The 24143-nt window shown below is 44.8% G+C and overlaps 1 long non-coding RNA gene across 8 annotated transcripts in view; it reads right to left on the bottom strand.

Moving 5' to 3' along the window:
- The window catches only part of LOC114901480, a 126643-nt gene extending 115560 nt beyond the window's left edge, over positions 1–11083 (bottom strand). For all 8 annotated transcript variants that reach the window (XR_003795168.1, XR_003795166.1, XR_003795167.1 and 5 more), the window contains exon 1: positions 10912–11083. This is a non-coding gene — a long non-coding RNA (uncharacterized LOC114901480). The remainder of the gene's footprint in view (positions 1–10911) is intronic.
- Between the last annotated feature and the right edge of the window lie 13060 nt (positions 11084–24143).

Genomic DNA, 24143 nt, shown 5'->3' with positions numbered 1-24143 from the left:
ACTATATGTAAAAAAGATAAACAACAGGGACCTACTGTCTAGCACAGGGAACTATACTCAGTACCTTGTAATCATCTATAATGGAAAATAATCTAAAAAGGAATAGATATATACGTATGTATAACTGAATCACTTTGCTGTACACCTGAAACTAACACAACATTGTAAATCAGCTATTTCTTGATAAAACTTAAAAAACAAAACAAAACTTTCTCACTCAGGTTAAGTCCAAAGTGAATGTTGCTGATCTTGAGTGACTCTCCAAGTAATAAGGTAGGAACCAAGACCCCTTCCATTCTGTGTCACCTCCACTTCCCCCCGCCCATGGTTTCCAAGGTCACCCAGGAAGGTGAAGGAGCCTGGAGGTTGCCCAGAGACACTTGTAGGGGCCAGGACTGGAAGTGGTGCCCATCAATTTCACTCACCCACTATTGGCTAGAATTCAATCAGATGACCAGACCTAACTGCAAGGGGTGCTGGGAACTGTGGTCCAACTGTCCAGGAAGATGGGAAAATACACAGATCTCAGCACCAGAGCCACAGGTGTATCTTGACATGATTTTCCCTAATAAGAAATTTTTCTGAGACCACTAGAGATATCTTGTCCTTCTGTGCAGGAAAATGGATAAAAGTGTACTTCCTTAAAGCCCTCCAAGACCTGCCTGTGATGCTATATGAAATGCTTAATTTTTGAGACTAGAGGCATCCAGCAATAAACTCACCATTTTAATTGTATAATATTTTAGAACTTCCAAAATGATTTCTCAAATACTCTTTCATTTGATTTTCTCATTGCTCTTCTCCCAGTGTCTACACATTTCATTTGGACAAGAATTACTGACTGATTGCCCATTCTCCCAGGCTCTGCTCCGGGAACCAGGGATGCTGAACAGGCGGTAGATTTCCTACTTGCACCATGCTTGCATCCTTGTGAGGAACAGTGGCTTGTAGTTATAAGTAAAAAGTAAATTAACACATACAAGATGCTATCAGATGATGGTAAGACCCCAAAGAGCAACAACAGGGCAGTGTGATAGAGGGGGAGCTTGCATGGGGGCACGGGCCTTTTAAAATATCCCTGGGATTTGTTTAATCGGGTATGATGGGATGACAGGCAGGTAAGGTGACAGGCAACTGACTTCCCTGAAAGAAGCCTTTATTACTCACTGCTCCCAAGAGGAGAGGGCAGTCACGCTGTGCAAGGCCACACGTGGAAGCGCCAGATTCGGCAAGTCGCAGAAGGAGCAAGGAGAAAACACAGGCGGGAGCCTTTCTTGTGGTCTCACTGCAAGGAGGGGCGGGGCGGACAAGCTGGGCAAGCTCAGGACTGGCTGGTGTGAATAAGTTTAGCGGTCTCTAGGCTACAGGGCTCCCTGGTCAACCAGTACCTGGCCCTGGGGGGATGTGGGAGAGGGGGGTATCGGCTTGGTGTGTGAGAGTTAGATTAAGGCGGTGCTTGAGGTTGTGGGTTCTGGTTTGGACATGAAACACATGCTCAAAAGCAAGTGTTTTACTTTCTTTAGGAATTAACTGGCCCTGGGACGGGGAGACTCTCCAGGACCAGAAAGGCCCCAAGATGTCAAAGCATCTTAAAATACAGGAAATAGGGCTTCCCTGGTGGCGCAGTGGTTGAGAGTCCACCTGCCGATGCAGGGGACGCGGGTTCGTGCCCCGGTCCGGGAAGATCCCGTGAGCCGTGGCCGCTGAGCCTGCGCGTCCGGAGCCTGTGCTCCGCAACGGGAGAGGCCACAGTAGTGAGAGGCCCACGTAATGCAAAAAAAAAAAAAAAAAATCAGATATTTACAATTCTCGAGGAAATTCTATCTTCAAGGCAAAGAAAATGATATCCCACATCTTACTAGATGGACCTTTGGCAGCCATTCTTAAGGGAGAACAACTTAGGAAATTGTACGTGTGGTCAGGTTTAGTACATTCTGAATTTTTGTCCAGTTCAAAAGGAAAACTGAAGTTTGCCTTTTAAGAAACTTTGTAAATCAATAAGCAGAAAGAATCAAACAACACCTCAGCAGCAACACAGCTCAGCACAAGTATTACAAACATTGTCTTTGAATAGTTAGTTTTTTAAATGACTGAACAGAAGAAATACTATATCCTTTGTCCTTTTTATCTATAAACTTGGTCCTGCTGGGCTTCCCTGGTGGCGCAGTGGTTGGGAGTCTGCCTGCTAATGCAGGGGACACGGGTTCGAGCCCTGGTCTGGGAGGATCCCACATGCCGCGGAGCAACTAGGCCTGTAAGCCACAACTACTGAGCCTGCGCGTCTGGAGCCTGCGCTCCACAACGAGAGAGGCCGCAGCAGTGAGAGGCCCGCGCACCGCGATGAAGAGTGGCCCCCGCTTGCCACAACTAGAGAAAGCCCTCGCACAGAAACGAAGACACAACACAGCAAAAATAAATTAATTAATTAATAAACTCCTACCCCCAACAACTTCTAAAAAAAAAAAAAACAAAAAACTTGGTCCTGCTAATTTAAAAAGAAAAATTGTTAAGTAGCCAATAGTATATTTCCTAATTTTGATTCGTGTTTGTCTGGATCTCACACAAAGTAGTTATTTTCCAGTTTCTAGAAGAGGCACCTCATGATTATCATTCTTAAAAATACAGCCAGATGTTCATCTTAGAGGAGATTTCCATGACTAGAGGTTACAATGCTGTATTTTAATTGCCAGTCAGTATCTCTTCTCCACTTATCTTTGTATGTCCTTAAGACCAGGGACATTCTCCAATCTCTGGCATCTCCAATCTCATTAGAGATTGGACATTCTCCAATCTCTGGTGCCGAGCACACTGTCTGGTGCTTAATAGATGCTCAAATCTGTCAAACGCATGGACGCCACCTGTCTGTCCTGCACCCAGTGCTAAGCAGATGCCTGGCACATCATTAAGAGATGCGGGGGCGGGGGGGGGGGGCGTTGGGAGTGAATCTAAATCTCTAAAGATTTCCAAAAGGATTTATTTTCTGGCTCTTCTGTCTAGAAAATTAATTTCGGTTCAAAGTGACACGCTGGACAGAACGAAGACAAAAATGCGTGATCGAGCCATTCCTGAGCAGAGATCATTACCACTGCTACACGATGGAACGACCAACGCTTCCCGATGAGTAGTTCCTCAGGTAACATTGTAATAATGCTGAAAACTCCTTTCATCGTGAATCATTTAGAGCACCTGCTACATGAAACCATGTCCAAGTCACATGGGGCTTCAACAGAGCTGTCCTCTGCATACGGTCATCACCCATTTCTAAGTTGTTTGCTTTTATTCTCTATACGGAGGGGGGGCGGCGGGTGCCCCTTTTTAAGAAATCTTTTTTCCTTAAAATGACTGAGACTTTCAAAAACTCGTTCCTTAATCACATCATCTTTCTTAGTGAAAACAGAAATTCTTCATCGTACACTTCCTCCATACAGCCTCCCCCCGACTCTGAGACCAGGGAAGAACGAAGCAGGAAGACGAGTCATATTTTCATTACGTTTTCCATGGAAATCCCACCTCGGACCATCGGTCGGCGATCTGAAAGCAGGAATAATAACACCTGTCTCATGGGCGTCCTGCTTCTTCTGCATCCCCACAACTCCAGGGTTTAGGAAGATTTGACCTGATTTTCAAGGTTTGGAGGTTGTACTTTTATCTTCTTGGAGCAACTGAAGAGTGGTTAAATGATGAAAGTTTCCTTTGAGGGTCCTTTCCTGAAAATAAACTATTTATATCTACAATCTTCCTCATCTTGGGAGCAAAAAATAAGCTCACACAGGGCTCCTCCGAGCATATTACTACGCTATGGCAGAAGCTTCCGGAACAATACTTCTTTTCCTATTCCAAGTCTGATCCACTAACCTAAGCAACCTCTTTAATGATTTTTTCTGTATTTGTAATCCATGTTCCTGGAACGTTAAAGCCATGAATGTTCTTTTGTAAGTGAAAACTGCCTTAGATCGTCACAGACATACATGGAATGGGAACAGCCCACATGTCCAACTACAGACTTGACCAAAGACCAGAGGTCTCCGGACCTCTCAGCCGGCTGTCAGTGATGCTGAGACCCACTCCTGCAGCATCCTTCCCTCTGTGCCTTGTTGCCATGTGCCCACAGAACTTAAATGCTGCCCTAGGAAAGTGAGGAAGGAAGAACCCTAAATTCATATGAAATGTCTATCACCCTGATGGAATGGTGCCTCAAATTAGACATGAAATTTTGGAACATAAGTTACATTTTTTAGGCACCCGATTTGTAAGTCAAAATTTGAGCCCAGAATATGGGAAGGCTTATCTAGAATCTCCAGGAATACGCAGACAGTCATGAATTGATAAAAAGTCCTACAAATAGAGCCAAGTGCCCTGGAAGCAGTGGCTGTAACCCAGGGTGGAATAATCAGATTCAGACGTCATGGCCAGCTTGCAAAATCACAGACAACGATGAAGCTGTGACTGAAGAACTGCAACAAAATTCTGTAAGATTGGTCATCCCGAAACAGAGGGAAAGGGAAAGAATGCAGGCTTGTTGTACTTTCTTGTAGATTCAATTTTCTGGATAGCAGAAGAACACCTGAAAAGCGAAGAATGAGACTTACACCTTCTGATTCGGACTAAGGGGTCCTCTAAGTATCGAACCTCTTTCTGTAGAGAGAAATGGCTCCAGCACCACCAGATCCAGCCACTGAAATGCCATTTTCCTGCCAAATGATATGCCCCTTGATCGGCCATGAACATTGAAGGCTTAGGGGATGTGTGGAGAGGTCTTGCTTGGAGAAGGCCGTACTCCAACGCAGTTAGGAAGAGTACAGAGGATTTCTAGGAGCTGTTGGTGTAGGATGGCCTAACTCTCCTGTGGTCTGGAGTGGGCCAGAAGCAGCAGGAGACCCTGGCTCTGGAGGGGCATTGAGGGTGACACTGGGGCATGACTCTTCACCTGTCTTCCTGGATTGATGACACAGGACCCCAAATCTAATCAGTGCTTGCCCTCAGAAATTGGACATCATCCCAAAGGAACAGAAAAGGGGAAACCACAAATTACTGTGACTGGTAGAATGAGGGCCTGAATACAAATTAAGTCCAGATGTTTAAAAATCTGTGGTCTGAGACTCTCATTTACTATAGGAGTCTATGATTTTAAACCACAAATTATACTTCACAGTGTAAGTACAATCTAGTTCCCTGTGCACAACTATGTTGGTTGCCAGTGGTAGCAACAAGCAACAGTGTTACCTTCAGGTATAATGACCTGAAGAACAGATTCCTTCCCCAGGAATGCCCTCACTCCCCAGGCAGGCTTTGTCATGTGTCTTGCCTTAATTCTGGCCTCTGAGTCTTCTGACAGGTTAGCAGGGATTCTTGAACTTTTATTGCTCTGTCTCCTAGCTGGCATTGTTATCTGACCTCCTACACTCTGGAATCAGAGTTCCTGGGTCCACAAGGCCTTGGCTGAAACTCTTTGAATTTGATCTTTGGACATTTTGACTTAGAGCACTACCAGCCCAACCTCAGGCCCATCCCTCAACCCAGACCTGACCCACTGTGTCCTCTGTCTCTGGAGGACACAGAGAAGACCCTTCTGAACTGAGACAGCACCCCATCCCCTCAAAGAGCTATGTAAAGAAGAGCAGGTGAAAGGGCAATTAGACCTGAAGAAGAGAAGTTAAAACTGGAGTATGAGGTGGGATTTCTACATTTCCCATCAAGCTAGATGAACATATCATGATTGCTAAGGCACCAACTCACATATTTATTCAGAGCTGGCCACAGAAATTATTTTCTGTTTCAAAGCAATGGAAGGAGTTGAGATGAATAATACATCTTTATCTATGCCAATATTTAAGACAACCAAGCAGCACTGTGCTGTTTGTTCAAACCAGTCTGGGTTTTACATTGTGCATGCAAATCTACATTGTGCATGAGTGTTTCAGTAGAAATTTCTTTTGAAATGTGAAATTGTTTATGATGCTGACAAAAATTCAAAACAATCTACCATCTACAGATGCCCCACTGTCATGGATTTTTAAACACATTTATTATCACAGAGTCACTGCAGAGAAGAGAGACCACAAATGGAGCACAAGTGTGCTTCCTTCATGAAATTTCCCAAGGATAGTCCTTTTGCACAGATTGAGAGTCTGTGAGCAGTTCTGATTCCCACGAGAGACCCACGTTCAGACGCAGAAGAGAGAGACTCTGCAGCTCAATGCTACATAGGCGTTTGCTTCACCTCTGGTTGCTTCAAAGGTTTCCAGGACAACAGTTCAAATGAAAAGGAAACATATCAGTAGCTTGAACATAGATCTACGATTCTAAGCCATGAATTCCAATGGTGTTTCCAAATCACTACCCAGAATCAGAAAACAAACTGTTACGTGTTATATGTTATGTCTACATGCCCCAGTGAGATCTATTCTTGCCAGTTATTGGGAGAAAATTCTATGGGGATTCAGAGTCTCGCCAATTTGCCCCAGTAGTGAAGTTTTATACATCCAGTGGTCCGGGGCAAGTCAAAATGCCCCTCCACCGTCAAGACAGGTTGTTGCAACTTGTATCACCTGCCACCAAAAAAAAAAAAGGCATAGTGACCTTTTCTGCAGCCTTTCAATTAAACTGGTAATAGGCTAGAACAAGATTCTGAAGTCTGACATATGCTATTTCCAAAATCCAGGTTCAGGTGTGTACCAGGGCAGAAGAGAGTTCTGCAGCAAATCCAGTGACCCGCCCAGGTAGGCCACATGCCCGGCAGATCCAGGTGCCAGGGTTCCAGGAGTAGATAAGTCTCAAGCAAACCCCAGCGGGAGAGTTTCGGAATAAAACTCTGCCTTCTGCTGCATGGAGCTTCCTGACTTGGAAAGCAGTGCCCGGATTGTAGCAGAGATTAAGTCCTTGACCGTTAGTGGGGAGCCTTGGAGTGAGTATTGCCCATCACATGATCCCACATGGGGCCAGAGTGTGCGAGTCTTTCCAGCCTGCCTCACTCGGCATGCCAGCTGCCCCAGGAAAGGTGACATGAGACAGCTCTCTGCAGCCCCGAGAGCGGGGCAGCAGGCTCTTTTTTTTTGAAGGGGGATCTGGGTGAGAATCTCCACATCTAGGATTCTCCTCTTAATGAACTGATTCCTTTATCACTGTGAAATGTCTTTATCTTTGATAATATGCCTTATTTCTCCCATAGTCTAATTTGTTGGATATTAACATACCCATTGCAGCTGTAGGAGTCCGCTTGGGCTGCCACAACAAAAGAACCCAGGCTGGGTGGCTTAAAAACAGAAACTTATTTTATCACAGTTCCAGAGGCTGGAAGTCCAAGATCACGGTGCCAGCTGGGTTGGATTCTGGTGAAAACTCTCTCCTTGGCTGCAGACGGCCATCATCCTGCTGTGTCCTCAATGGCCTTTCCTCTGGGCACAGGTGCAAAGTGGGAGAGAGACCTCTTGTGTCTCTTCCTCTTCTTATAAGGACACTAGTCCTATAGGATTCAGGCCCCATCCTTATGACCTCATTTAACCTTAATTACCTCCGTAAAGGCCTCATGTCCAAATGTAGTCACGTTGCGGGTTAGAACTTCAGCATACGAATTGGGGGGAACCCCATTCGGTCCATGACACCAGCTTTCTTTCTAAGATTAAAGTTTGCATGATAAGCCTCTTTGTCCTTCTCCTTTTAACTCATCTTTTGTTCATGTTTCAAATGCATCTCTTGTAAATAACATTTATATGATCTTGCTGCTTTTCTTTGTGTATCATCGCTGCCTTTCAGCTGGATTGCTTAGTACATTTCTATTTAAGATAAGTATTGATACAGTTGGGATAAGTCTACCACACTGCGATGTGTTTTTTATTAGCCTTATCTGTTGTTTCCTTTTTTCCACATTCCTTTCTTCTGTTAGATTTTCTTGATTAACTGAGTTTTTAGTACTCCTAAATCCATGTTAACACCTTTATTAATTGTTTTTTAACTTCTTCAGAGATTTCCCAACTTGACACAAGGGGGCCAGGCCTTTATACCCCCATATCAATCCCCCAGGAAAAGGGTGTGACCTGGAGCAAGTTGCCTCCACAGCACAGGCAGATCCTGAAGGGAGATGACGACTAGGTTGCCTGCCACAGCAATGGCAGCAGCAGGGGAAGCAGGGCCCTTATTCCTACCAGGTGATCTGTGTAGCTGTGCTCACCACGGAGTGTACGCTGAACATTACAAATGCAGCCTTGTTTACTGTATGGATTTTGTTGTCTTTCTTTCAAGAATATTGAGGTTTGTTTCACCAGGCAATTAACTTACTTGCAAATCACCCTAGTCCTTTGGAAGCTTATTTTAAAATTTCATTATGACGGGTCTATAGCAGTGGTTATCAACTGGGGGCAACTTTTTGATTGTCATACCTGTGGGCTGCTACTGGCATTTAGTGGGTATAGCATGCTGGTTAAGGTCGTGATCTAATGGAGGGGCCATAACGTTGATTGACTTGAGTTGATTTAAAGACATGTCCTATGTACGATCAATAACTTTGATGTAATATGTAAAATTAAGGAAATTTAATACGGGCTTCAACTGTTCGTGGGGAAAATAATTGAATGCACAGGTGTGTGGCTTTTGCATGGTTGCTCTCCTTGTGTGTCACTTCCATGCAATGATTGAATCAGGAGCTCTGGGGACTGTCGGGTTCCTCCTCTGTCAGGTTGTTCAGTCCAAACTCTTGCATATTTGTTTCTCTAAACTCAATTATTCTACAGGCTAGTACTACATTCAATTACACATCTCACAATATTCAGAATGGCTCATTTGTTCTGGGAATTACATGCCTCTAATTTATCACAAAAATGCTGACAACCAGCAGAATGGTAATGAAACACAGCCTGCCACCAGCAGGCTTTGCATTCTCTAGAATGCAAAGCGAGATGGCACGTTTAAACATGGCTACAGTGCCAGTCAGGTGCCAACTGTACGGGACCGAGTGCCGTTAGGTGTAATGCTGGTTTGTATTTATGCCACTCACTCCTCCAGAGAGCTTTGCTGTAAACCTACAGCCTTCGGGGATGTTTCCTCTTTCAGCCTGAAGGACTCGCTTGGTCATTCTGCCAAAGGCACCTAACCACTTCCAAATAACCATTTTGCCACTGACAGTAGATGTCCTTAAGATACGGCAGTGATGCCCCGTGACGGACATCATGATGTGCCACCCAGATCCTCCTTCAGGGATGAAGGATTTGTCCCCCTCCCCAGAAGATGGACATCCCTCAGCTGTCACCCCCTCTGCAAACTGCCCTCAAATGAAGAGAGCTCCTTCACCCCAGATCACACCGCTGGGGGCAGAGGAAGCCACACCTCATGACGGGCCACCGTGGGAGGAAAAAGGTCGGGGCACCATGGAACCACCTGAAAATGCTCCAGCTTCCGAGCTCCCCGGGCCATCAGCTGAGGTTGTTGTTGATGCCCCAATGCCAAGGTTGCCTCAGCCATGCCCACTCTCCTCCCTTCCACGGGCGTTGCTCTGGGAACTGCTCCTTGTAAATTTCCTGTAGGCAAGCCTGCATCTCAGAGCATGCTTGGCCCCATTTTCCCTTTTCCATCAAATTTAAACTGCTCACCCTGGCTTCCAAGGCCCCTAGAATTCAGCCCCACCTTCTCCGAACGTAGACGTTTAAGGAGGCCAGACTTCTCACTCTTCCCCACTCATGCCACCATCATTTCTGCTTCTGTGTCCTTTCTTTCTCCTCCAACATGGGGAATTTTTACCCTAAATATTAACTGCTAAGCGTAAGAATGATAAACTCAATAAAGAAAGACTCAGAGTCCCTCGGACATTGGTCTAGATGAGAATGGAACTAACATACAAAGACGGCAGCCGGTTTTGGTGGAAGAAGAAAAACCATCACTCTCTCTGCTTCTCTGAGAATGATGCAGGAGCCTCACAGCGATGGTCTCTGATCCAGCCCTGAGCTCCCAAAAAAGGATGAGAGAAAAGGAAAGATGAGGAAGCAGAGAAGGTGGGAAAAGCAACCCTTTACATGGGCGGCAACTGTACCAGCCCAGTCAGTCTCCCATCAAGGACCGCTCTCAGGAAAAACCAGGTGTCCACACTCTTGAGAAGATTTCCACTCTGATGCCTGATAATGGATTTGCTTTCTGCAGAGCGAGAAGGGGGTACAGTTGAGAAGAGGGATTGTTAGATACTGTTATACCCTACTCAGCTCTCAACCCCACACGGCGCTCAGAGAGTCAGGTGCCTTGGCTGAGAACACAGAGTTAATAACTGCAAATCTTCTGTTTCAACTGCAGTAGCCTTTTCACTCCATTGCAATACCTCTAAAATATCATTAGACTGACACCAAATAGCACTTTTACTGTGACAGACACACCAGAGACCATAATTTAAATTAAAGGATTAAATATGTAATGGCGACATTTCAGGCAACTTGCAGAATTGTAGTTCACATTAAACAAATGCAAATCCTCCATAATCCTTTTTTAAAAATACTTAAAACTGATTTTTACTCGAAGAAAAGCCAAGTCTCCAAAATCAATGAATATAGTTCTAAACTCTTAATTACATTTTCTCGAGTAGGCTCATTCTTTCACACCGTTTTACCTGGGGCCTGAAAACTTTTAGCACAGGGTTGAGTTAGCACATGAGGGGAACTCCGGGCAGTATCGATCCAACAAGAATCCTACAAATAATGGTTATTGAACAATGCTATAGAATATCTAATTTTCAGCCAACAAAACAAAGGCTTATTAAAATATTTAACTTATTAAAATATTTAACTATACTGAAAGCCTGACATTGATAAATTGAGTTGTTCAACAGAATTAATCATTTGCATTTTAAGCTCTGGTGTGTTACATCACGATTTACTAGCCACTGTAATCTACAATGAAAGGAAGTAGCCCAGCAAGGAAAGATCATCAACAGCTTACCAATTTTCATGATAAAAGTGTTCAGGGGCTTCCCTGGTGGCGCAGTGGTTGAGAGTCCGCCTGCCGATGCAGGGGACACGGGTTCGTGCCCCGGTCCGGGAAGATCCCACGTGCCGCGGAGCGGCTGGGCCCGTGAGCCATGGCCGCTGAGCCTGCGCGTCCGGAGCCTGTGCTCCGCAACGGGAGAGGCCACAACAGTGAGAGGTCCGTGAACTGCAAAAAAAAAAAAAAAAAGTGTTCAGGATGTGGCTCTTTGAAAATTACTGGAATAGAACACATGAGGTTTATTGTCAAACATAGTGTATATACCAGGATTTTCTGAGGAGCTTATAAAAAATACAGATGCCTGAACCCACCACAGATACACAATAGACTCATCAGAGGTAGACACAGGCATCTGCTTTTTAATAAGTTCTCCAGATGAAGCTGCTGAAGATGAAGCTTGAGAACCCCCATTAAAATAGACAACATTGGGACTTCCCCAGTGGCCCACCTTCCAGGGCTTCCCTGGTGGCGCAGTGGTTAAGAATCCGCCTGCCAATGTAGGGGACACGGGTTTGAGCCCTGGTCCAGGAAGATCCCACATGCCGCAGAGCAACCAATCCCATGTGCCACAACTACCGAAGCCCACACACCTAGAGCCCATGCTCCGCAACAAGAGAAACCACCGCAATGAGAAGCCCGCGCACCGCAACGAAGAGTAGCCCCCGCTCGCCGCAACTAGAGAAAGCCCGTGCACAGCAACGAAGACCCAATGCAGCCAAAAATAAAATTAATTAATTAAAAAAAAAAAAAGAATCCACCTTCCAATGCAAGGGACGTGGGTTCCAATCCCTAGTCAGGGAACTAAGATCCCACATGCGGCAAACTCCAGAGCCCGCTTGCCCTGGAGCCCACACGCGTGCCACAACAAGAGACAGAAAAACCCACACGCCACAACTAGAGAGAAACCTGCGCACTGCAAGGAAAGATCCCACATGCCACAACGAAGATTCCGAGTGCCACAAGTAAGACCCAATGCAGCCAAAAACAAAAAAACATCATATTCCTAGGACTGATCCTGGCAGACGTTCGTTCTCTTTATCTCAGGAAGTTTTTCCTGTCCTAAGAACTCTGGAAATCTGACTTCCTCCACGAAGCCTGCTTGTGTCACTGGGGGAACATTGGCAATTGCTAAAACCATACACGAATCAACCCCAAGACATGCATCCGCCCAACAAAACACACTACACACGTGATGACAGTACTGAGAACAGTTTTACCGATGAGAAAGTCTCAGCGTGAACGCCAGACTCTATGCAGCAGGTATGTCATTGTACTACTGGGGTTAGGTGGAATTAAACACATTTCGGTGCATGATTGGAGCTCACAGCAATATCAACGTCTATCCCCTCTTGCAGAAGTAAAAAATGACTCAAAAGTGAAGTCATTATCTGGTTTGTAAACAAAATTTACAAAACAAAATTCATAGAGTCATTGTTAACTATTTTAATTATTGTAATAAATAGGAGAGCACATTACTTAAGGAGCAACAGTTCTCCAGTTCCATGCATAATAATTGGATTATTAGTGGCTACATGAGCTGCCCTCCTTGTTGAATGCAACCATGTATCTTTGCAACACCTAGCCATTAATAAATTACCGTTTAAAATTCTGATCACAAAGATTTTTTTTCATAATATTAGGTTCAATTTGCATATTTGGCCTCTCCAACAAAATGGGGGCCAAGTAAGCATCTTTTAACTGTTTCAAAAGTCATAGAAATGAGAGACAAAAAAAAACCCTACTAAATATTACAAGGTCATAAAATGCACTGGCTCTCTCCAAACTTTGCTGCTAATTGTGTACAAACCCTCTACAGAAACTCACACAGAATCAGTAATGGAACTAACAGATTCTCCTGTTCTTTCACCCTCTCCCTCTCTCTCTCGATCTCGTTTCTGCCATCAAGGCACAGGTAGACCTGGGACATGGTGACACCCTCTGGCCCTGGATTCCCAAGAAATGCTAAACCAAAAGAGGAAAGGCTGCCCACGTGTGTGCTGAAGCACAGTCTCCATTTTTACGGCCAGAAGAATAGGATCCAGAGCTAAGAAGAGACCCAAGGTCCCCATACACGTAATCAGAGATGTCCCCAGTGCCATGTTTTTCCCTCAGTTCTGCCAACAGGCTTTGCTCTTGACTCCGGTAAGAGCCCAGGTCCTCTTGCTTTCTGTCTCTTCTCTCCTTAAGCTAGAAGACAGACACCATTCCCATTCAAAGTTTCCATAGAAGGCCTGGGTGTGCTGTGTGCTTCCCTGGCTCACCAATAGTTTTCTCTAGTTCTGCGTTCACCTCAAACGTGCAAGGCGTAGACTGACATGGTCGGGGAGTTTGACGATGGTTTAGATGACTGTCCTCCTCAATCAGGTTTCAGCTGGATACTTAAGTTGCACTTTCTCATCTAAATTTTGGACCCCAGGTCCCCAGTTCTGATCTTAGTGATCATCCGTACCTGGGTTCACTCTTTCCATTGACCCAAGATCACTGACCCTGTCTTGGCCAAGATCACTGACATCGAGCACCTGTCTGAGTTACAGTTTCTTATAACTGTTTTAATTCATCATCCTCTCTTTCCCGGGAACATCTATAGCTCAAAGCTTAACTCAAAATGCCCAATAGGGGTTTTCGGTCTTACCTCTTAACCAGTATGTGAACAATTCTCTCACAAATACATAGGATATAGGGGTAGCAGCCATTGAGTCTGCTCTGCATTGAAGTAGGGCAGACTTCAAGCTTCATCTTAGGAGTTCTTAATCACAGGGGGGACCCTCGGCCCCCTAAAATAGTCTATCTTCTCCCTGACTTTTTGAAACCCCATAATAAACGACAGGTCCTTTCCTTAAAATTCAGTATTTAGGCTGTCAGCTTACACACATGGTACCTTCATAGGAATTAGTCAAAGGTGGTCCATTTAGGATTAGGGCAGAAAAGCTATAGTGAGATCCCTTTTTCTGGAATAGTCCACAAGGACCCGGGGCTGGGAAAGTGACTAAGGTCTGAATTCAGCCCATCATGTTGCCCCCTGAGCCAGGTGCCCTTGCACAGGGCACAGTCTGTACAACAAGAAGAGCTGGGCCCACAAATTCCTTTAGAAGACCAAAGCATCGCCTTAGATCCACGTAGCGGGAATGTCCTTTCAAAGCAGTGTTTGAACGCATGAAAGGAAGAGCAACATAAAAGTCCAGATAATGTCTGTGAAGAAAGGAACACATAGGAGAGAGAATCCAAAAGACAAAACAAACTTCTGTTTCATAATTTAACACATAGAGTTTGCCTGATTGGGAGAACTAGGGGTCCTTGCAAGAGAGTCAGGCTAATATTTCTTTGTATCCCTGAGATATCACTTAGAGTATTAACCATAGTAAGTCTTCAATAAGCTTTTGGTCGATAGAGGAAAGGGAGGGGTGACTAGCCAGTTTCCATGAGCCTAAAGAGTTAAATTAAAACTATATCTGGTTAAAAGCTATGGCCCACATGATGATGTTCTAACAGCCCACTTACTTAGTAAATGTGGCTTAAATGGATCCTCCATACATTTCAGTGATTCAAGTGTTAAATGGGAAATACGCACATACGGCGTACTGCATTAGATATATGTGAAGGATACTAACAAATCCTTGTAAGTAATCCTTAAAAGGCAAAGGGGAGGGAATTCCCTAACAGTCCAGTGGTTAGGACTCCATGCTTTCACTGCTGAGGACCTAGGATGACCGAAATCCTACAAGCTGCGCAGCACTGCCGATAAAAAAAAAAGTCAAAGGGGAGAAATACACCCCTGCCCCACTGAATTTCACCAAAGATGAAATGTTCTCTGGAACATAGCAGAGCATACAGCTAACTTGGCTGCTTGCTTTGGTTTCGTTGGCATCTTTGTCTACCATTAGCAGTGAGGGTAAAGGAGAGTACATAAATTCTCCAGCAAACATCAAAATCTCAAAGTATTTGAACAGGATGCACACAACTAAACATTTTAAGGACCCACAGAGCACTGTCGTCTTGTCGTAAAACCCCATAAAAACTCTAGACTAAATCTCTCCCTAGGGAGCAAATACAAAATAATAAATTTATCTCTAAGACCAAGTTGAGGATTTAAATCTATAATAAGACTACTGGTCCAAAGGCACTGGGTAATAAAAATTCACAGGTTGTTGGGTTAAATATTCATGGAGCATGAACTGCATCTATACCAGTGAGTTTCCTTCTCTGGATCAAAAATGTAGGATTACAAATATTTAATAAGTAATATCAGAGGACTCAGTGTCACTTACTGCAAATAAGAATACTTGTGCTAAACTTTTCCATCAGACAAAAATGGTGGTTTGCAGCCCACATGCCGGTGCGGACAATTGAGAAAAAGAAAAGTTTTATTTCATGTAGTTCAGAGTCGCAGTTAGAGGCGGAATTCTAGAATGGCAGCTTGGGGAGTCCAGCCAACCCATCTTCCCCAGAAAAACAACCACTTAACTAGTGAAAATTATTTTTTTAAACAACCACCTAAAGCCTCTGGAAATTGTCCTAAGGGCATTTAGCAAAGGAATGGAGAAACATTCATTTAAGAAAATCTACTAAATCTCAGTAAAAACAGTGAAAGTCTATGGAATCTGAGCCCCCTCCCACCCCCAGCCCCCCAGCCCTGGGTAACTCGACCACAGGTGCTCTGACCTGAGCAGATGCAGCTAAGAAGACGGGGGCTCTCTCCCCACCTCACTCCCAGTGGAGCTACATTTTCACTTTGAAAGGGTAGGTGACGGGTACTTCTCAGGCCTTCAGAATTCCAGGCAGGGACTTCCCTGGTGACGCAGTGATTAAGAATCTGCCTGCCAATGCAGGGGACACGGGTTCAAGCCTTGATCTGGGAAGACCTCATACACCGTGGAGCAACTAAGCCCATGCGCCACAATTACTGATCCTGCACTCTAGAGCCTATGTGCCACAGCTACTGAGCCCATGCACCGCAACTACTGAGCCCATGTGCCACAACTACTGAGCCTGCACACCACAACTACTGAAGCCTGAGCGCCTAGAGCCCATGCTTCGCAACAAGAGAAGCCACCGCAATGAGAAGCCCGCTCACCACAATGAAGAGTAGCCTCCGCAATGAGAAGCCCGCTCACCACAATGAAGAGTAGCCTCCGCTCGCCACAACTAGAGAAAGCCCATGCACAGCAATGAAGACCCAATGCAGCCAAAAATAAATAAATAAATAAATAAAAAGAATTCCAGGCAGGCATGGCTGAAAAGATGAGACTCCTACCTTGTGGTACAGAACGTCTACCCCAGGTATGATGGGCTGACAATACCGAGGCCTCGATTGACCCCATACCAGCTGATTCATAAGCAGAGGCTCCACAGCAGGAGTACAAGCCTAGAAGACCAGGGGTTGCCACTCCAACCCAGCTCTGCTCATACAGCACGTGTGTCACTCCAGACCAGGGGCTACCACCCCAACCCAGCTCTGCTCATACAGCAGGTGTGTCACTCCAGGAGAAGCAGACCAGAATAGAAGACCAGGGACTACCACGCCAACCCAGCTCTGCTCATACAGCACGTGTGTCACTCCAGGAGAAGCAGACCAGGATGTGGATGGATTAAACAATTCAATCAAAAGACAGAGATTGCCAAACTAGCTTTAAAAAAAAAAAAAGACTCAGTTACATGCTGTGGACAGGAAACACACTTTAGATTCAGAGGACAGACAAAAAGGTTGAAAATTAAAAGATAGAAAAATGTATGCAAACAGCATCCTTGAAAGAGGTGGAGTTGCTATATTAATATCAGACTAAAGGGCTTTAACAAAAAAAATGACTAGAATCAAAGAGAGACATTTTCTAATAATAAAAGAGCTTATTCATCAGGAATGTATAACCATTGTAAACATATACGCACCTAACGAAAAGGCTGAAAAAATACATAAAGCAAAAACTGACATAACTGAAAGGAGAAATGAACAATTTAACAATAATAATTGGAGATTTCAATGCCCCACTTATAATAATGGGTAGAACATCTATGGCTTTTGCTAGGTTTATTCTAGATTAACTGTGTATATGATTTAGGTTGCTGTGAGAACTTCCTTAGAATCCTCAGAGAGGCAGTGAAGGGATTAAAGTAAACACAGAGAGGGACAAATGGGGGTTAGACACAAAGGGTTGGGGGGAAGGGGAGCCAAAGTAAATAGGTAAATTACTTTAAGATATCAGTGGTTCTTTAGAAACTCACATAAAGCAAATATGTACAGCCCACAGTTCCTTGGCATTATCAATACTACATGAAAACAATACAATTTCTTTGAGCACAGGATTGCCAGAAAAAATATAGGATGCCCAGTTAAATTTGAATTCTGGATAAACAATGAATAATTTTTAGCATAGGTATATCAAAAAGATGGTATGGGACATCCTTACACTGAAAATCTATTTGTTATTTATCTGAAATTCACATTTATTAGGTGTCCTGTATTTTCACTTGCTAAATCTGGCAACTTTGAGGGTCTGTCCTATACATGAGGTGGCACTTGCCCTCAGCCTAGGAGATAAAGAAAGCAGGGGTGCAGCCTTGAGAGTAATAAACAAGCCTAATACTCTTCCAACTGTGATGTGAATAGTATCCTAGGGGAAATACCAAGGAGTTGGGGGTGGGAATTAGCATTTTCAGCTTAGGAAAAAAGTGTTAGGCCTTGGAAAAATAGTAGGTTACTGACTCCCCAGGGTGGGGGTGGGGCAGGAATGATCACCAGAATTCCAACAAAAGAAACAAGTTATTCAACTATGCCTGTCATTACAGCATTATTACAAGCACTATGGGAGGTAGAGAGGGGACAGGAGAGAAGGGAAACTAGGCTTGCCCCAAATGAGAAAGTTTACCTGAAGACAGGAATAGAAAGACATATACAAGTGAAATATGAGAACGGTACAATACATCATTTTTGAGTGAGTGCCCAGGTAAAATCCAGGAAGGCTTCTTGGAGGAGGAGGAACTGGTGCCAGGCATCAGAATTGACAGAAGAAGTATACACACCCGCGCAGTGAGAGGCAACATGGTATCACAATTTCCACCCTTTCAGCGCCTTTAATTTTCAGCCATTCTTTCACTCTAGACAAAGCCTATTCCCATTCTGTTCCATGTGTTCAGGTCAGCGGAACTGCTGGGGACACTTGTGCAGGTTCTACATAGCACAATGCTGTGGTCATCATTTACATCATGGTGCTCTGTCTGCAGCCACACGCTGCAAACTGGAAATCCAGGGCTCGGAGGGCCCAGGTGAGGGATTAAGTCATAGTTAGTGACCAAGAAAAGATTAGCAATTAGTAAAACCTTCTGGAAGGAAAGTTAGCAATAGCTGAACAAGAGCTTTAAACCTTTCGAGCCAGTAATTCCTCCGCCTCTGGGAATTTAGCTTTATAAAATAATCATGAGTGCGCACAAAGATTTAGTAACAAAGAGGGTCGTGGCTCAACGCTGCGAGGAACAGACAAGAAACAGCCTCAAAGTCCAAAAATTGGGGATTAATTAAAACTATTCTAAGTATTTTAGACAAAGGATATTTAATACAAGATATTGGTTTTCAGCAATTCCATCTCGTCGGTAATTAAGCAGGGAATGGCAAGCCAACCTGAAGATTAGCAAAGCAGGCAGGTGTTACCGCTGCATGGCTAGGCGGCGAGTACGGCCCTGCTTTCAGAGACCAGGGGCTGGGATGGTCAGTCTGTGAGTGCTGGGGCCACCCCCTTGAGCAAGAGAGCGGGGGAAGAATACTTTGTCTCCTGCCAACCCCCATGCTTCCATTCAGTCTCCCAGTGGCCCAACCAGGATCTGAGACACCCTGGAAAATGGAGTCTCCATGACACAGAGCAGAGCAAGGTAGGAGTAGGGGTGAATGTGAGAAAAAATGGGAAAATGGCTAGCTTGGTGGACAAGCCAGGTTTGTGTGGAATGGTTTCATTTTAAAAAAATGTATGCACGTCAAGACATAACAGACAAAAGGAACAGAAATGAAATATGCTTCTCTCAGGTTGTCGACATAACGGATGAAAGTGTTTTCTTGTCTACATTTGCCAAATCATCTATATAAACATGAGACATGTATAGAGCGTGCACGGTCGATTCCCTCCTCCTTGACTGAAGCTCTCACTCCCAAGGCCGCAGGGAGATTTGGTGGCCAAACCGAGACCTTCAAGCCCTGCCCCATCCTGGGGTGGAGGCAGGGTCAGGCTGCACCCAGAGACTGACTGATGAGTGCCAATCAAGGCCCACCTGGCCCCCCCATTCCAGGGTGACTCTGAAGGGTCATCCCAGAACCAGAGGTCCCTCTACAATCAGCCAAGGCCATCAGTACTGATAGGAGCCGGGAGGACACGCATGGGACCTGAGGGTTCTGGGTGGAGGGAGTGGGACACAGGTTTACCAGGATGGGAACCCTTCCCATGGCTGAGGACCGAGGGTCCCAGCAAGGCCCCAGGAGCTGGTGCTGACTTGCTGCTACTGCAGGGCTCCATGAGGGCCACTGTTTCCTCCAAGCTCCTGGCAAAGGACAATGACCTGAACTGCCAAGGTCGATGGTGGCCCAAAGAATGGAGAGACTCAGAGGCATGAGCATGCGAGGGTGGCTGCCGTGTAGGCAACCCCCCCAACCTCAGATATCTATGCTGCATGGGAGGGACTGCAAGACATTTCATTTACAATTAAAAACGTAATAATAATAAATGGTACAAGGGCACCTGGTACGTGAAGTCTGACTCTACTGATCGGGCCGATTGTCACAGATGCCCTAATGGAATCAGGCTCCCTGTCAGCAATGTGGATGCGGGACAGTAAAGGTAAGTATCAAGGTCAGGGTGGTACACAAGGGCATGGCCCTGAGAGCTATGGGAAGAGCTGACAGATTAGGACACACCCAGCAGGAATATAACTGGCTGCTACATAAAGTATTCTTCAGTCTGTGCAACCACAAGACATCGGTGTAGTTGGCAGGAGGCGGGGAGCAGCTGCCCAGGAAAACATTGTGACACCTCACCCAGTGTCCTCACTGACCCACTTCTTAAACCTGAAGCACACTGGCTGAGAGGAGTCTGTGTCCCCAGGGGAAAGGACCCTGCAATGCTGTGGCAGGTGCACCCGGGAATGATTCCCCCAGTCCTTTCCCACATGGACCTTCAGCTCTCTGGTCCATGCAGCCCAGGTTTGTCTAGAGGTCGAGGAATTTCTGCTATAGTGGTGCTGGGTATATGTGTTTAGTTATACAGATCCACTCTCCCTCTGCTCTCTGCCCCAGAAGTCTGACTCATAGAAATCTCATCACTGACTCCCAGGTGTTTCAGCCACTGGGGTGCCCTAGCAGGAATTCAGAGGGGAAAAGGCAGGCGAGGACAGGCTATGAGTCCTTGAACCCATCCCGGCAAAGTGGCTTCAATTTGAATGTACCCCCCACCCAGTGGTCATTGATTTTCTAAAAGCAGCCTTCCCTAAATGAACGTATCATTCCAGGTTCCAGGTTCTGGTAACCTTTCCCCCACCCCCGTCCCTCTGACCTAAGGGCGGTAACAGCTCTGTCCACTGTGACCCCCCTTTACCCAACCCAGACCCTTATAAATAGTCCCATTATTAAGTCCTCTAGAAATTATCCTAATTTAAGGACGTTCCTCTTCCTTGCTGAACACCTACTGATGCAGTAGGCCAGACCACCCCTCACCAAGGACGTTCAGGGCACTTCCAAACTCGGGGGAGCGGGCCAAGCCAGCGACCACACCAGCTGCCTCTCCTCTTACCTTGGCCTCAAGTCCTAGCCATGTGTCTTCATTCTCCATGGGCTGCATGCCCTAAAGTCCGAATGATTGCAAAGCTAAGTCCCTTTGTAGCAGGGTTGATTGGAACTCATTAATCCATCTATAAGAGAATACCATGCTGGATTGGGCGATTGGAATTGACATGTATACACTGATGTGTATAAAACTGACGACTAATAAGAGCCTGCAGTATAAACCAACCAACAAACAAACAAAAACAACTAATACTAAACTTTCTTTGGGTTATTTGTATGGAAATATGTTAATATAACTGTTTCAGACATTACATGAAATTTCTAAAAATCTTATATGTTCTGGTATAATGTTATAAGTCATAATTCTAGTTATTACTTTAAAATGTATATCTCAGGGCTTCCCTGGTGGCGCAGTGGTTGAGAGTCCGCCTGCCGACGCAGGGGACACGGGTTCGTGCCCCGGTCCGGGAAGATCCCACATGCCGCGGAGCGGCTGGGCCCGTGAGCCATGGCCACTGAGCCTGCGCTCCGCAACGGGAGAGGCCACAACAGTGAGAGGCCCGCGTACCGCAAAAATTAAAAAATTAAAAGAAAACAAATTAAAATGAAGACCCCAGAAAAAAGAGAGGCAGGCAAAGGCATCTGTGACAACACACAGGCAGAAATGCTCCTCGGCTTGGGGACATGCAGCACTGCCCTTCACGTGCATTATGGCAACTCCTGCCCAATGTGCTTCATGAGACAATGCCACAAATGCAGATTAGGGAGTTGGGTTAAAGATGTAAAGTAAGCAAACTTGAATTTTGGCATAGGAAGGTACCATATCCACAGATGAGTTCTTCCTCAGTGTCTCCATGGCCAAGTTCAACAAGGAACCTGAAAGCCATTCCTCCCTCCAGTTGCCGAGGTGATGCTGCCTTGTGAGACACGCTGTTTTCAGGGCTTGAGTGGATGGCAAAACATGAAGTGTGGTAAATACACTCAGTAAAAAAGCTCATTAATGGGTGTCGTAACTAGATGGGGTTTAATGGCAGAAGCAGAATTTATGTCAGACCTTGCAATAGGAGTAGGAAATGTTTTTTGTTTTGTTTTGTTTTGTTTTAACATTTTTATTGGTGTATAATTGCTTTACGACGGTGTGTTAGTTTCTGCTTTATAACAAAGTGAATCAGTTATACATATACATATGTTCCCTTATCTCTTCCCTCTTGCGTCTCCCTCCCTCCCACCCTCCCTACCCGACCCCTCTAGGTGGTCACAAACCACCGAGCTGATCTCCCTGTGCTATGCGGCTACTTCCCACTAGCTATCTATTTTATGTTTGGTAGTGTATATATGTCCATGCCACTCTCTCACTTTTTTGAATAAGAAGAAAGAAGAAAGAAGCAGGGGCATCCCAGGCAAGAAGAATAGTATAAACAAAGGCTCAGAAATTGGAGCTAATTGGTCTCACACGCACCCCTTGTATTTAGAAATGTTGGTCTGAATTACATCTTGTGGGGTGAGTTGTATCCTCAGGGAAGCAGCTGAATATTTTCAGCTGGGTAAGTTATACAATACTCCTGGTGTACTTCTCCAGTGGACCTGGCAATGGGCTAGCTATTCTCCAAGCTACAAGAAGAAAAGAATTCTCCAAGAATCACCTAGCTGCCAGAGGACAAGCTTACCAGCATTAATATAATGTGTGACCTTCTGTAAGTTACTTCATCTCAGAGTAGCTTTTCCAAGAGTGATGAGAAAGTGACAAGTTAGCAAACTAATGAAAGACATGAAAGTAGGAACATAGAAATTTCTTTACATGCCTCCCACAAATAAATTACATAGTCAGTATTATTGAGCTGCTGTAACCTGACACAAGGGCAAAGTTGGGAGGCATTAAGCTGTTTCAGTGGTTGGTTTTAATGAAAGTGAGAAAATTCAAGACTTCATTATTTTGAAGGCACTAATATTTACAAAATGTCTTAAGTTGATGTTGGCATCACAAATGAAAAATTTCTGCCCTCAGGGATTTCTGCATCTTTCAGGACACTGAAATTAAAAGCAAGTGTGAGGCAGGTGTTTGGTTGGGGGAAATCACCAATAAATAATAAAATGACAGGTGTCTCAAGATTTAAAGTCCAAGATTCAATAATTTCTAACTCTGAATTATGGGACAAACTCAAAGCATTTCCATATCACTTACGATCTTAAGACAAATTTAGTGACCCAGAAAAATTGAGAAATAAAAAGGGCACAGGGAGGTGGGAGTCACACACATATCTCAAAAAAGCTGCCAAGCTCGGATCCTGAAAAAAAAAAAACAAAAAACAAAACACAATATCCCAAGCCCATGAGAATCTTCTAGAAGTTGACAAAAGGGAGTTGGTAAATGATGGTACCCACCCCGTGCACTGTCGGTGGGAATGCAAAATGGTGCATCCATTATGGAAAACAGTATGGAGGTTCTCAAGAAATTAAAAATGAAACTACCATATTTTTCAGAAATCCTATTTCTGGGTATTTATGTAGAAGAGTTGAAATCAGAATCTCAAAGAGATATCAGCACCCCTATGTTCATTGCAGCATTATTCACAAGTCGTCAAAATATAGAAACAACCTAAGTGTCCACTGATGGATAAATGGATTAAGAAAATGTGGTACATGCATACAGTAGAATATTATTCAGCCTTTAAGAAGAAGGAAGTTCTGCCATTTATGACAACATGGATGAACCTGGAGGGCATTATGCTAAATGAAATGATTTAGACAGAGAAGGATGAATACCGTGTGACTCATCCTTCTTATATGAGGAACCTAAAAAAGTCGAGTGCATACAAAGAAGAGTAAAATGGTGGTTACCCGTCATCTCTTTTCCCATCAAACATTCCTAATCTGACCTGCAAGGACTTCTGGAGGCTGAAGCTCACCTGACAGCCTACTAAGTACTGTTGCTAACCAGGTGTAAATTTCACAGACCACACACCAAGCTCCCTTGTACTTTTCTTCCCACATCTAGCATCTAGCACAGTGCTTCAAGGGTAAGATGCTGTGTCTTTAAAACAAACAAGGAGTGCAGACTCCTGGAGTGACCGCTGCTCCAGGTAACACATTGCCTTGACTCAATGTGACCAAGATGGTATTTCTGGAAATCCAGTAAGTGGGGGAGGAAGCTGTTCAATAAAGGGTATGTTTGGGGCCAAAGTTCTCATCCACGATATGAACAGTCACCAACCCTGATTATGCTCACGGCCAGATGTAGACTGTATTTGACTTTTAAGGCCCCTTTCCCATCGAATAAAAGTGCCAGAAGACATTTTTCCACCTAAGGTTACTAAAATACAGGCGTTGGGCTCCTAAGACTTGAGAAAGCTAGCCCTCCCCACGCTGCTACAAGTACAGGATTTTTACCCACTGGTCAAGATCCTATCAGGCAACCTCGGGATATGATGTGTCT

This window comes from Monodon monoceros, unplaced genomic scaffold (assembly GCF_005190385.1).
Source record: "Monodon monoceros isolate NGI ecotype Baffin Bay Population unplaced genomic scaffold, NGI_Narwhal_1 Super_Scaffold_2, whole genome shotgun sequence".
In the NCBI taxonomy this organism is placed as follows: Eukaryota; Metazoa; Chordata; class Mammalia; order Artiodactyla; family Monodontidae; genus Monodon; species Monodon monoceros.
Note: the sequence above shows the minus strand (reverse complement) of the source record. Positions and strands in the feature narration are given on the sequence as shown.